The sequence below is a fragment of the Sander vitreus genome, chromosome 15 (assembly GCF_031162955.1).
Source record: "Sander vitreus isolate 19-12246 chromosome 15, sanVit1, whole genome shotgun sequence".
NCBI classification, from domain to species: domain Eukaryota; kingdom Metazoa; phylum Chordata; class Actinopteri; order Perciformes; family Percidae; genus Sander; species Sander vitreus.
The window spans coordinates 18,039,760-18,052,009 of NC_135869.1; the positions used below are offsets into that span (position 1 = coordinate 18,039,760).

General features: G+C 41.5%; 1 long non-coding RNA gene across 1 annotated transcript in view; it reads right to left on the minus strand.

Moving 5' to 3' along the window:
* Positions 1-12,250, minus strand: part of LOC144530418 (uncharacterized) — a 57,105-nt gene that overhangs the window by 13,822 nt on the left and 31,033 nt on the right. Inside the window, exon 2 of the long non-coding RNA XR_013503108.1 lies at positions 1,998-2,059. This is a non-coding gene — a long non-coding RNA (uncharacterized LOC144530418). The remainder of the gene's footprint in view (positions 1-1,997; positions 2,060-12,250) is intronic.

Here is a 12,250-nt window from a genome sequence, read left to right on the forward strand (position 1 = left end):
TTACCATACTTAATACTTTTCCACCAAGTCACATTTTCATCCAAGAACATGTGCAAATACACTGAGCAAAAGAAGGAAAGAAATACACATATTTCTCACTTGCCAGGGCACAGCACAACTCAACCTCAAAGCACCAGTTGGATGAGCTGAACAATAAGAGTCAATGACAAATCGGACATGGTGCATTCCTTGGGCAAACACTCACCTCATAAAGGGAGACGGGGAGGCAAACACTCACCTGCCCTAAGCTAATAACTAGTGTGGAGGCAAACACACAAATACACTCATACATGTACACACTTGAGCTTGTCGATATGTTGAGACAATGATGGGAATTAAACTGCTCAAAACTGTGCAGCATAAAGATATGACAGATTTAATCTCAGAGAGCCACAAGGAGCATTTTACACAACAAAATCACCATACCAGAGGAATGCAGGAGATGTGGGTCTCTTTGTGCTGTTATACTGTGCTATGTGAAGCATGGAAATAGACTGGTACACAACTAGTATGTAAATGTTAGACCCGCTCTGTTTAGGGTTTATCTTAATCATTGCACTGCAGAAATAAACAGAAATTGAATTATTTTAACTAAGGCCATCACAATGGCTGCAGGAGGAGGATTTAAGGGGCTTACACATAATGTAATGTATAATAAGTTGCAAATTATAAACCACGTCTGTGCGTAGCCTTTCTTAAAACATTTGCGTTTGTGTATTTCTGATTGTGTGTTTAAAAATGTTAAATGTAAAAGCTTTATTTGTGACAGGAAAGCTTAGACATTAAAGGGGTGAGAGAGGGGGAATGACATGCAGCAAAGGGCCGCAGGTCGAAACTTAACCCGCGGCCGCTGCGTCGAGGACTGAGCCTCTGTACATGGGCGCATGCTCTACTAGATGAGCTACCCAGGCAATTCACTTTCCTACCAAACAAATCACACACATTTTCCCCCTAAAGCCTTCTTTCCCAGCAGAGCAGAGCAAAGCTCCACTGACAGCACCACAGACTTCACTTCAGCAGACTTCACTCAGTGGGATGCACCCTGAACACTTCCTGACCATGTGACTCCCCCCAGCTGCCTTATGATTGGACTCTCAGAGGCGCCGAGGATGAAGAGAAGAGGGGGGCGGTGGTGGCAACGAAGCTGGCTGGCAGCGGACACGAGAGAAAACAAATTCCTGCCCCATTGCCATGGAGATGAGTCAACAGCAGGTCGGGGGGAGGGGGGAAGGGGGGGCAGAGAGTGCGGTGGTTGTGGGGCACAGGCTGACCTGCTGTAGTTAACAATTCATCCCCGTATCCGGCTCCCAAATGATTGGGCAAACACGGAGTGCTGCGGAGTCAAAAGGGCCCCAAGGGGCTGAGAGAGGGGCATCACCCTGGGGTGACAAGCTGACAGGCACACACTGGTTGGTAGAGGGTGGACCAGCTGAATGGGGAGTAAGGGATAGGGGGCACCAGTGGGGAGGGGGGGGGGGCTGATGGAATGTGGGAGAGGGGCTAAGTACATTGAGTACCACAGGCTACAGCACAGTCACAAAACAGTATTGATGGCTGCGGCTTTAAAAAGCAGTGTAATTAAATAAGTTGTGTTAAAAGCCCATTTTGAGGAGAACAATGTCTTCAGTAAACCACAACAAATATCACCCAGTAAATTATGTCTAAATTCTTCATGTTAAGCTAAATAATTAACATTTGGCTGCCAGTTGTGCCAACAGTTAAAGTAGGAGTTGCGTCAGTTTTATAAGCCTAAACCACAGTAACACTAAAAGTCTCTGCATACGTCCGCTTTGCTACAGTTAGTGAAAACGTTCAGCCCATCTGGGTGAACCACAAGAGCTGCAAAGCAAAACACTACTGGACAAAAAAGCTTGTAGATAAGGATATAACATCACCTTATGACAACTAAGCTTGTATAGAAGAAGCTTATACAGCAGATATTTACAGGAGAGAGAACACTGAGACTATTTTTGGTCTTTAGAAAGATATATACTCACCAGAAGATCCATGGGAAGCAATTAAAGGTTGACATCTCATTCCAAGAATTTGGATTCCTTCACTGTGAAGAAAAAAAATCAAAAGAGGACAAACGTCACTTCACACACCAACTACAGTGTAGTATTCCATTTTTTATATCTGTTTAACTCTTCACTCCCCTTTGGTTCAGCTAGGTTCATTTAGGTAGAACATTGTTAGAGCATGTAATATGAGGTATGAATGGAAAATGGTTCAAAGCCTCAACCCACAGGACCAGGTTCCAAAACACTGACCACTTTACAGTGGAGCAGAACGCCGCTTGACAATAATGGGTCAGGGACAGAAATAACAGAGGGGCGATGGGTGGATCTCATCAATGTCACATCATACAGAAAAAGACCCGCAAAGGCTTCAATACTGTACTTATGATAGGCTGGACTTTATGTAGCGTAAGGTTTTGTCTCAGTCAGCAGAAGCCATCAGATGTAACTTTATGCAGTGTCACGGCTTGGTTTGCTCCCCAGAATGTCAAACCAAATCCCATCATCCAATTGGCCATCTTTGAAGGGTTGAAATGCCACCATTACAACAGAGCTTTCAGTGGGCAGCGGTGTCAGGAGGGTGTGTTAGCAGAGAGGACACGTTACTGGTTCTCCACTGCTACTCACGTCAGAGCAGTGTTTTCATAAACACTGCTGAAGCATGTCCTTCCTTTAGTGGGAATTAGGATCCTCTCTATAGTAATCCACCCAACAAATCTTATAAATGAAAAACAGGACTGCATCATTTATAGAGTGTCTGCCGGAGAAAGAGAGGAGAGAAAGGAACAAAAACAAGGGGAAAAAGTAAGATTATGATAAAAATAGCAGATGTTGAGAGTCATTTCTCGAAAGGTGTGTCATTCAGGGAGTTTGGGACGAACTTTTGGCCGCGGCTGAACTCTAAATTTAGCATATTTGCTAAAATAAAAAGTGAGTTCAGTCGCTGGCACTGGAACTTTCTCCTCCCTGTTTATGACCTCAGTGGTGCAGCCGGCGTCACTCATGACGAAATACAAACCATATAAAACAACAAAAAAAGACCTCCTCAAATACTCTGAGTACATAAGGAAACAACCACAATTTAATGTTCCCTGTAAATGATCTTAATATGGCAATCCAAGTCAAGATCAACAGAAAAATATGGTTTTGCACATTCTAAGTTTAGAACAGAGTTTGAGCATGAATTACCTTTTACATAACAACTTTTAACAGAACACAGTCTCTAGTTTGATATTCAGAAATTGAGAAGTTCCTTAAGAGTCTATACACTTGGCTGTAAAGGGAAAAAAGGATGTATGACACATGTAGAAAGCTACTGTGTTTGTTTACTGTATCCAACATGCTGGGGATGAGCCTGTGTGTGGCAGGCTGGGGAGGATGCCCCTGGGCCAGGCTGAGGAGTAAGTGAAGCAGAAGTCCCATCTAAGCTCTAAAGCATGCGTGTATCAGGCCTGTAACTAAAACACAAGCATAAACACAGGCGATGTTAAGGATTACACCCTGCAATACCGCCGCAGGAAACCACAGACAGCACAGGTGTAAACATCGCCACGGACACATTTTTCCTCATCTCCGTACTGCCAGTGGAGGTCTGACTGACAGCTCATCATATACCCTTGTTGGCTGTGTGAAACTTGTGTAAACATCTGCAGGCATCTGTGTGTGTGTGTGTGTGTGTGTGTGTGTGTGTGTGTGTGTGTGTGTGTGTGTGAGAGAGCCACAGGTGAGGCACACACAAAGGATTACAATGGCCTAATGTCATGTCAACGAAGCCTTGCAGCACAATACCACACACTCAAAGATAGTATAATCTTTCCTTCGAGAAAACTTTTTATAAATTAGATTTCATATTATTTGTCTCACTTTCCTTTGAGAGTTGAATCTGATATGCCACATCAATTATAAAACATATTTGCAAGAAATCAAAGAGCTACATAGAAATAGGATTAGTTTTAGATTAGATAGTTTTTTTCTTTTAGACATTGTTTCCTAGAGAGTAAAAGTAATATGTTTTAGTGAGAGCAGCAGGGTTGAATGGGAGGAAAGCACATTTCCTCAGTAAACAGCACCCTCTAGAGCAACACCCTACAGTACATTCAATGCTGCACCTCACTCGCATTGTTGCTGCCTGTCTCTTCATAATAGCAGGAAATTATGCTCATTTGGCAGATTCATCAGTAACAATTACTTTAAAAATGCCAAAAAAACTGCCTGTCAATTGTAAAAATGATAAAATTAGACAAGCTCACATGCTTATTGTTATTTTTTTTCTGTAAAAGATACCAAATAAGCAGGTTGTCTTGTTCTCCGGCTTATTTCTGAGCCACATATGTACAATTACAGAGTTGAGGTGAAAGCACTCATTTTCCCAGTGTGAGTTGATAATGAGGCAGGCCATTATTAAGATGTTTGCTTTAATCGTGTGCAGGGTTATTAGGGGCGGTTTACAGTACACAAGAGAGATTAACGTAGGCCACGCATGACGGAAAGAGCTGAGAAGGCCAACGATAAGCCAGCTACCCACAACTGTGAAGCAGGCTGAGAAATATGAGCGCACAGTAGGACATGAAACTCAGCAAGACAAAACTCTCCCTTTCTTTCTCTCTCTGTCTCATTCGCCTCAAATCATGTTACACAACCACAAAGGAATGCCTCGTATATCGGAGACAGATTTAAAACAAGCGGAAAGGAAAAGAACAGTAAAGAGAGGATCGCAGAGGGATCTATAGAAGCAGTAGGTGTTGTTTGGTTCCTTTCTGTTTGTATAAAAGGACAACATGGCAGGGAGCTTGGCAGTACTGTAAAGGCACACTGCAATGACACACAAGTCCAGACATATAGTCACCCAACTACTTCACACATGCTTACATAAACTAAATCAGCTCGAGACACACAGTTGTTTGCACCAACTAGGGAGCACTACATGTTTTCCATGCCATTAATAAAAATAGACATTGTACTGTTTCAATACATTTTGTTGGAATTTAGGGAGCACTTGAAAATCCATAATTTTATGAGCTTTTAAATTTTCCCACAGAATTTCCACCCTTTTTTCCATGCATTTGATCCATACACATGGAAGTAGCACTCAATTAGCACGGCACACGGAGCCTGAAATGTGGCACTCCTATGCTACTTAAACATGACATACAGCACCCGCCTACCAAGTTTATGAGACCCATGTTGCATTAAAAACAATACTATTACAATATATGTAGACAATAGAAAGTGATCAATTAAATAAAATTAAGAGATTTGAGTTTTTGAATATTTTGAAAAACATATGTAAACTGAGGTCAAAACTGAGCTGAACTGTGTCGGTAACATCAGGTGGATCCACACTGTTGTATTAGTTATCCTCCAAAGCTAAAGCACTTTGTTAGGAAAACAAAAGTTGGATTTGGTTCTTGTCAACACTATCCGTCTGTGTTGCTTTATTTTCAGTTGCACAACTAATAAACCACAAAAACCTGTGATTGAAATGAAGATTTCACACATCCTTTTGCACAGCACTGTTTGACTGCATTAGTAAAAGGTGTGTGTGTGTGTGTGTGTGTGTGTGTGTGTGTGTGTGTGTGTGTGTGTGTGTGTGTGCATGTCTATTTGTGTATCAAGTTAGCAGAAGGTCAGACTGGTGAAGTATTAGAGCAGTGTTTGCTCTCTTCCATGTACTCTTGGGGACCAGCCTGTTTGCGAGTTTGAACAGTGACGTGTGAAACCCGTAAAAACAGGACATAGTGCCGCTCTGTTTGCTTAAGAACACCCAAAGAATGGACTGCCATTACAAAACAAATCCCTCAGCCTACATTCCTCCTGTCCATCAAACCTTACCTGTTGAACAAGCTATGACACAGAGCGGAAAAGGGTAGTTACAAGAAGATCTACTTCCTGGTGAGATGACTTGCAATTTGTTCAAAAGTTGTCAGCTCTCTGACCTTCATAAGGGAAGAGGCATGCATCCACAAGTTTGCATGAGCACAATTCCTTTTTCCCTCTATTCTCTGAGTATTAATATGTGCACACTAATACGTGTTTTTTAAGCATTCATTAATCAACAAAAACAATGACGGTAAATTATGTAAGTATTAATATTTACATTTTTATTTCATTTTATATATATATATATATATATTGCTGGAGAGAATTTACTTTAAAGCTATAGTGCGTAGTTTCTGCCGCCCGCATGAGGAATTCTAAGTAATGACAGCAAAACTGTCGGCGCATCCACATGATACAAGCATGTATCCCCCCCCCACACACACACACACACACACACACACACAAACACTCCCCCCTCCTCCACGCAGTTGCTTATAGCCAAGGAGGACGCGGAGGATTAAAAAAACATGACGGACTCTTCAGAAGAGGTAATTATCTTCACTCGAGCTTCTGCACGGGAAAGTCACCTGACGACACAATCTTCTGAACGTAGCCATACTGAGAAATACAGAGAGAGTTGTGTGGAGTTGATAGTCTTAATTAGCTTTGTAGCAACTCATTTGGAAATGGCTTGAATGTGACAGACGTTCATTAATGTCAAAAAGTTATGGACTAAAGCTTTAATCTTATGAGTGGCTGTTGCATCATGGTTATTATACAATTATATTACATAGTTGAGCCAATAAAGCCTCAGCATTACAGTTGGACTTAATTACACATTTGTGCAAAATATTTTCATAATGATCTTGCAACATTGTAAATCCCTTCTTGACAGCACCGTATGACAATTTGTCAGTGAAACAATATAACAGTTTGAAAACAGCAGTTAAGAAATGTATGCTACTTTAGTCATTAGTTTAACTACACTGACAGCAGAGTCGACTAAATCAAACTTTGTATGTGCTGCTGTTGGTTGAAAGTTGCATTTGAACTATATTTTGGGTTACACTTTACTTGAAGGTATCTATATAAGAGTGACATGACACTGTCATGAACGTGTCATAAACATTATAAACAAGTCATAAACGTTTATGACATGACGCTTCTTTTAGTATTTGGTTTTTGTCATGACAAGTTATGGTTAGGGTTAAGGTTCATGTGTCATGACTGTGTCATGACAGTGTCATGTGTTCATGACAGTGTCATGTCACTCTTATGTAGATGCCTTCAAGTAAAGTGTTACCATATTTTGTTCATGCTAGAGAGGCTGTCTGAATCCTGTCCAAACCAGATCAATAGGCCTGCAGACAAGTCAGGACCACCTGAAAAGCTCAAACTGCTTGCAATAATTAAAACTAAAATAATAAATCAATATAAATATAAACAGTATCTATTTTGATAATGAATTAACTGTTTAAGTCACCTTCCAAAAACAATGCACAATATTCACTAATTACAGCTTCTAAAATACGGTGTTTTTTTCTCCATCCATCCATCCATCTTCATCCGCTTATCCGGGGTCGGGTCGCGGGGGTAGCAGCTCCAGCAGGGGACCCCAAACTTCCCTTTCCCGGGCCACATTAACCAGCTCCGACTGGGGGATCCCGAGGCATTCCCAGGCCAGGTCAGAGATATAATCCCTCCACCTAGTCCTGGGTCTCCCCCGAGGCCTCCTCCCAGCTGGACGTGCCTGGGAACACCTCCCTAGGGAGGCGCCCAGGGGGCATCCTTACCAGATGCCCGAACCACCTCAACTGGCTCCTTTCGACGCAAAGGAGCAGCGGCTCTACTCCGAGCTCCTCACGGATAACTGAGCTTCTCACCCTATCTCTAAGGGAGACGCCAGCTACCCTCCTGAGGAAACCCATTTTGGCCGCTTGTACCCTTTTTTCTCAGTTTTATATAATTGTACAATTAATAACTTTTTTGGACTGATAATCAGATGAGATTGGCATTTTACACTATGTACTGACATATCAACACTAAATAGAAACAATAATCAACAGATTAGGGCAGTAACTAGTGATTCTTTTCATAATTGTTTTAACTACTGATTTTCTTCTTCTTTTGATTAATTGATTAATCATTTGGTCTAGAAAACTGTGAAAATGTCACAATTTCCTAGAGTCCAAGGTGACTTCTTCAAATGTTTTCTTTTGCCAGGCCTGCAGTCCAAAACCCCAAACACTATTTCATTTACTATAATGTAAGATCAGGAAAAGCAGGAAATGCTCACATTTGAGAAGCTGGAACCATTAAATGTTTGCTTAAAAATTTACTTGAACAATTAATCGATTAGTAAAACAGCTGCCAACGACTTGATCATTAACTACTTATTTCAGTCCTGATTTCTACTTTTGATGCACACTGTCATGACAATCACAACGCTGCATGGTGTCATGATAGATGTTTTCCCCCCTAAATTGTATCTTACATTTTGAAACACCAAAGGCAACAAACAGTTTAATAACGATGGTTTTTTCGCAGCCTTCTGTCCAGCATCTGTTATATGAAACATTGTAATAATGTTTTCAGCAGAGATGCCCAACTTGTTCTTATGTAACATGTGATACAGCCCATGAAAACAAACTGATGGATCCGATAGTAAAGCTGGGCAAAGACACTGTGTGGAAATCCATCAACTGGAACATATGAAAAGGGAGAGAGGCACCACAAGATTCCAGCCCCCTCCCTGCCATCATCCTCGTATCAGAGGAGCCATTGGGAGAACTCGATGTGATTTGTATGTGTGTTTTTGAAGAGGGGTGCTCATAAACAGCCATGAAAGGGGCCCCTCTATTCAGCTCGCCAGCAAAGATGCGCTTCATTGGGCTGGCCTTTTGTTTTCCCCTGTTCACAAAACCTTAAGCATAGAAAAAAAGGGGTTGCTTCTCTCGATGTGTGCAGGCACAAATGATGCCATTAGATTGGTGCCCGCTTTGGGTGAAAAAGGCTTCAGTAGCGCTTGAAGTGATTTAAAAGATGCAGGAGAGAGCTGCCTGCAAATCCTGTTTGGAAATAACACTAGAGGAGAATAGGGAGGCAAAATGCCAAGCTAGTGATCATTCTATAGTATGCAAAATTGCTCTCAACTCCATGAGTGCCTTGAATGTTAAAACAAAAGATGCGGAACATTCCTTTGTCACGTGATGAGGGTCAATGTGTTGCGGTGGTGAGTGGGGTCAGGAAGTTCACCAAACTTCCCACGCTGCCTTATTCCATAAGATCACGGTTGAAGCCTGAAACACTCTTTAATTTTGGCAGGGGAAATTTTGTTTCCAAAAAGTGCCAGCGTCCAAGTGCCAACACAGGGATGAGCCATCAGGTAAGAAAAGAAATACTACAAACTACAGGACTTCCTCAGCAGCATGTCAAGGCAAAAACACCGATTACACACCCAGGATGATAGAAATAAAATATATAATATAAAAAAGAAAAAAATATGTGTGTTTCAGATGAAATTTCATAAAAAATTGGGTCAGGTATGTTAGTGATGTCACAGTGATACAATGACTAAACAGTGGAGGTATGTCATTGACTGATACTGTAACACTACAATGCAAAAAAGACAAAACCTGTGCACCTTTCTACTCGAGCAGTTTAGAACTATTCCAGTCAAGCAAGCAGGTGATAATGTGACAATGACAGTGTGTCAGCCAATGGCATTGTAGGGGCATGTCATCATGTTGCCTGCTCGGCGACAGAAACCTAATAGGCATGAGAACCTTGCAGTGTCAACAAAAGGGACAGTGCCAAACAAAACCACTTGTTGTGAGTGAGAGGGCTTAAACAGGCTAGGTCCGGTTCTACTCTGCACAGCATTCAGTTAAATTATGTCTCCTTGACATCTCAGCTATCAAGGAGAACATTTCATGTTTGTTTTTCTTTTGAAAATGAAGGCGCTATTTTGGGCAGCCTTCCATGCCTACTCTCAGATGACCTTTTCAGTGTTTGAATTCTTTGGAGGATGTATTAGTTTATACAGTTTATAATTTCATTTGTTGTTGGTGTCCTTTGACACACTGACAAGACCATAATAACCTTTAATAATAACTCTTAGAACCCATAAGGACTAAGCAGGTAGATAAAAGGTACAGTATGCATGAATGACTATTATTATATTATTATTATATTATTGACAACTCTGTGGTAGTCCCCACCCAGACTGCCAGAAACCTGTGTGTGATACTTGACGACCAGCTCTCCTTCACTGCCAAGATTGCTGCAACTACCCGATCTTGTAGATACATGCTACCTAACATCAGAAGGAAGGCGGCTCAGGTTCTGGTTCAGGCTCTAGTCATCTCACGTTTAGACTACTGCAACTCCCTCCTGGCTGGCCTGCCTGCATGTGCCATCCGGCCCCTGCAGCTCATTCAGAACGCAGCAGCTCGACTTGTCTTCAACCTCCCCAAGTTCTCTCACACTACACCGCTCCTCTGCTCTCTTCACTGGTTACCAATTGCTGCCCGCATCTGCTTCAAGACACTAGTACTTGCATACAGGGCCACAAACGGATCAGCCCCAGCTTACATCCAGGATATGGTCAAACCCTATACCCCAACCTGCCCACTCCGCTCTGCATCAGCCAACCTGCTTGCTGCCCCCTCACAGCGAGGGACAACTAATCACTCAACGAAATCCCGACTGTTTGCTGTCCTGGCTCCTAAATGGTGGAATGAGCTCCCTATTGACATCAGGACGGCCGAAAGCCTATGAATCTCCCGCCGAAGGCTAAAAACACATCTCTTCCGACTGCACAAAAAAAAAAGAAGTAATTATTAGTGGTCATTGACATGTAATTAGTCCTATAATCACTTGAGGTTTTACCTGTGCAGGTTGTCCTCATTCCACAGGGTCTGAAAAAAAACATCATGTTCATCATTAACTTTTCTTACAAAGGGCTTCCTGTACCAACACTTGGTAGTCTTATATAAAAAAAGTACCAAACTAGGTTGAGTAGGTAAATAAAGTTCTAAATTAGAAATTTCTAATCGGTAAAAACATAGTCTATTATTTCTACACACCAGGTGAGCTAACAGTGAGTTGTTGAAAGAAATTCAGTTACTAAAACATCAAACTGATGGGTTTTCCCCCCACATTATTTATCAGATGTCTGGCCTGCCAAACCATATCACCTTTGATTGCACATGACAGGGTAGTCAAATGCCCTAAATACCTCACTTATCAGTGCTCGTTATTAACTCAGTTCGAGAACTTTGAGATAAAGTTTCTGCTGTAAACTACAGTCACAACTGGGACATATGGACAGTAACTTTATGTGGACACACTGTTTTCTTCAAATCTACAGTATCTGCTTTTTCTCAAGGTTTGAGTTCCACTCAGGAAAGGATACAGAATGAACCAACTTTTCAATTCCACTACAAGTAACAAACACATGCTGAACCCTGCAAGGAAGCTTAAAAATTGAGCAGAAATGCTGTGAGGATAAAAATGTAACATGATACCACTACACAGTTGCTCCTTTAGAGAATTATGTTTCCCCACATATACTGGTATGTAATATACAATAAAATGAAAAACACAATTAACTACTTAAAATCTACATTTCTGAGAACAAAATGATATTTTATTCTTCTGGAATGCAACCACACCTGACAGATAACAGTAGTCAGGCTACATTTACATTGCTACATTTTGGTTTTTAAGCAGAGTTTTTAGCCAAAAGCGATCTCCGTGCACAAACAAGTGTTTTTAGCTCCAGTAGAAGAACTAGTCTTCATTTAAACATATCTCATTAACATTCTCGTATCCTTGGCATCCGCGTTCCGGGGACAGGAACAGGAGGCAGCATGTATACTCCGCCCGTTGCTGATAGTTGCCATGGTAACGTTAGTAGCTTAGTCTCAGACATCATGACCCAATCAGGTGGCGAAACATTGGCGTCAGTGTTGGTCTTCAGTCTCCGTTTGCAGCCTTTGAGACTGCAACACAACCCCGGAGATTCCAAACCAAAACAGGGTCAGGGTCATTTTCAAATATTTTAAAAACACGCCTACGTTCATTTTAATTCCAACATTACTTATGACATCCAACATGTTTTTTATACCATCTAAGTACGTCTTACATCCTGGGTTTCAATTCAGGACCACAGTTGTCGATTTAAGAGAGACGGTAATGTTACGTAACACATTCCTTAAGAGGACACATTTACATGGAGTGCATTCAAATCATAACTGATGCAAGCCATTATGTGTTTTCATCGTCTTAATGCTTCCATGAAGAAGCAGGGTCTCTAAAGTGTCAATATAATGGAGTAGAACCAAGAGGCCATGACATCATGTCAGTGGAAGTCAGGGATTAAAGTGAAAAAAAAACTTTTTTTCAGGCCA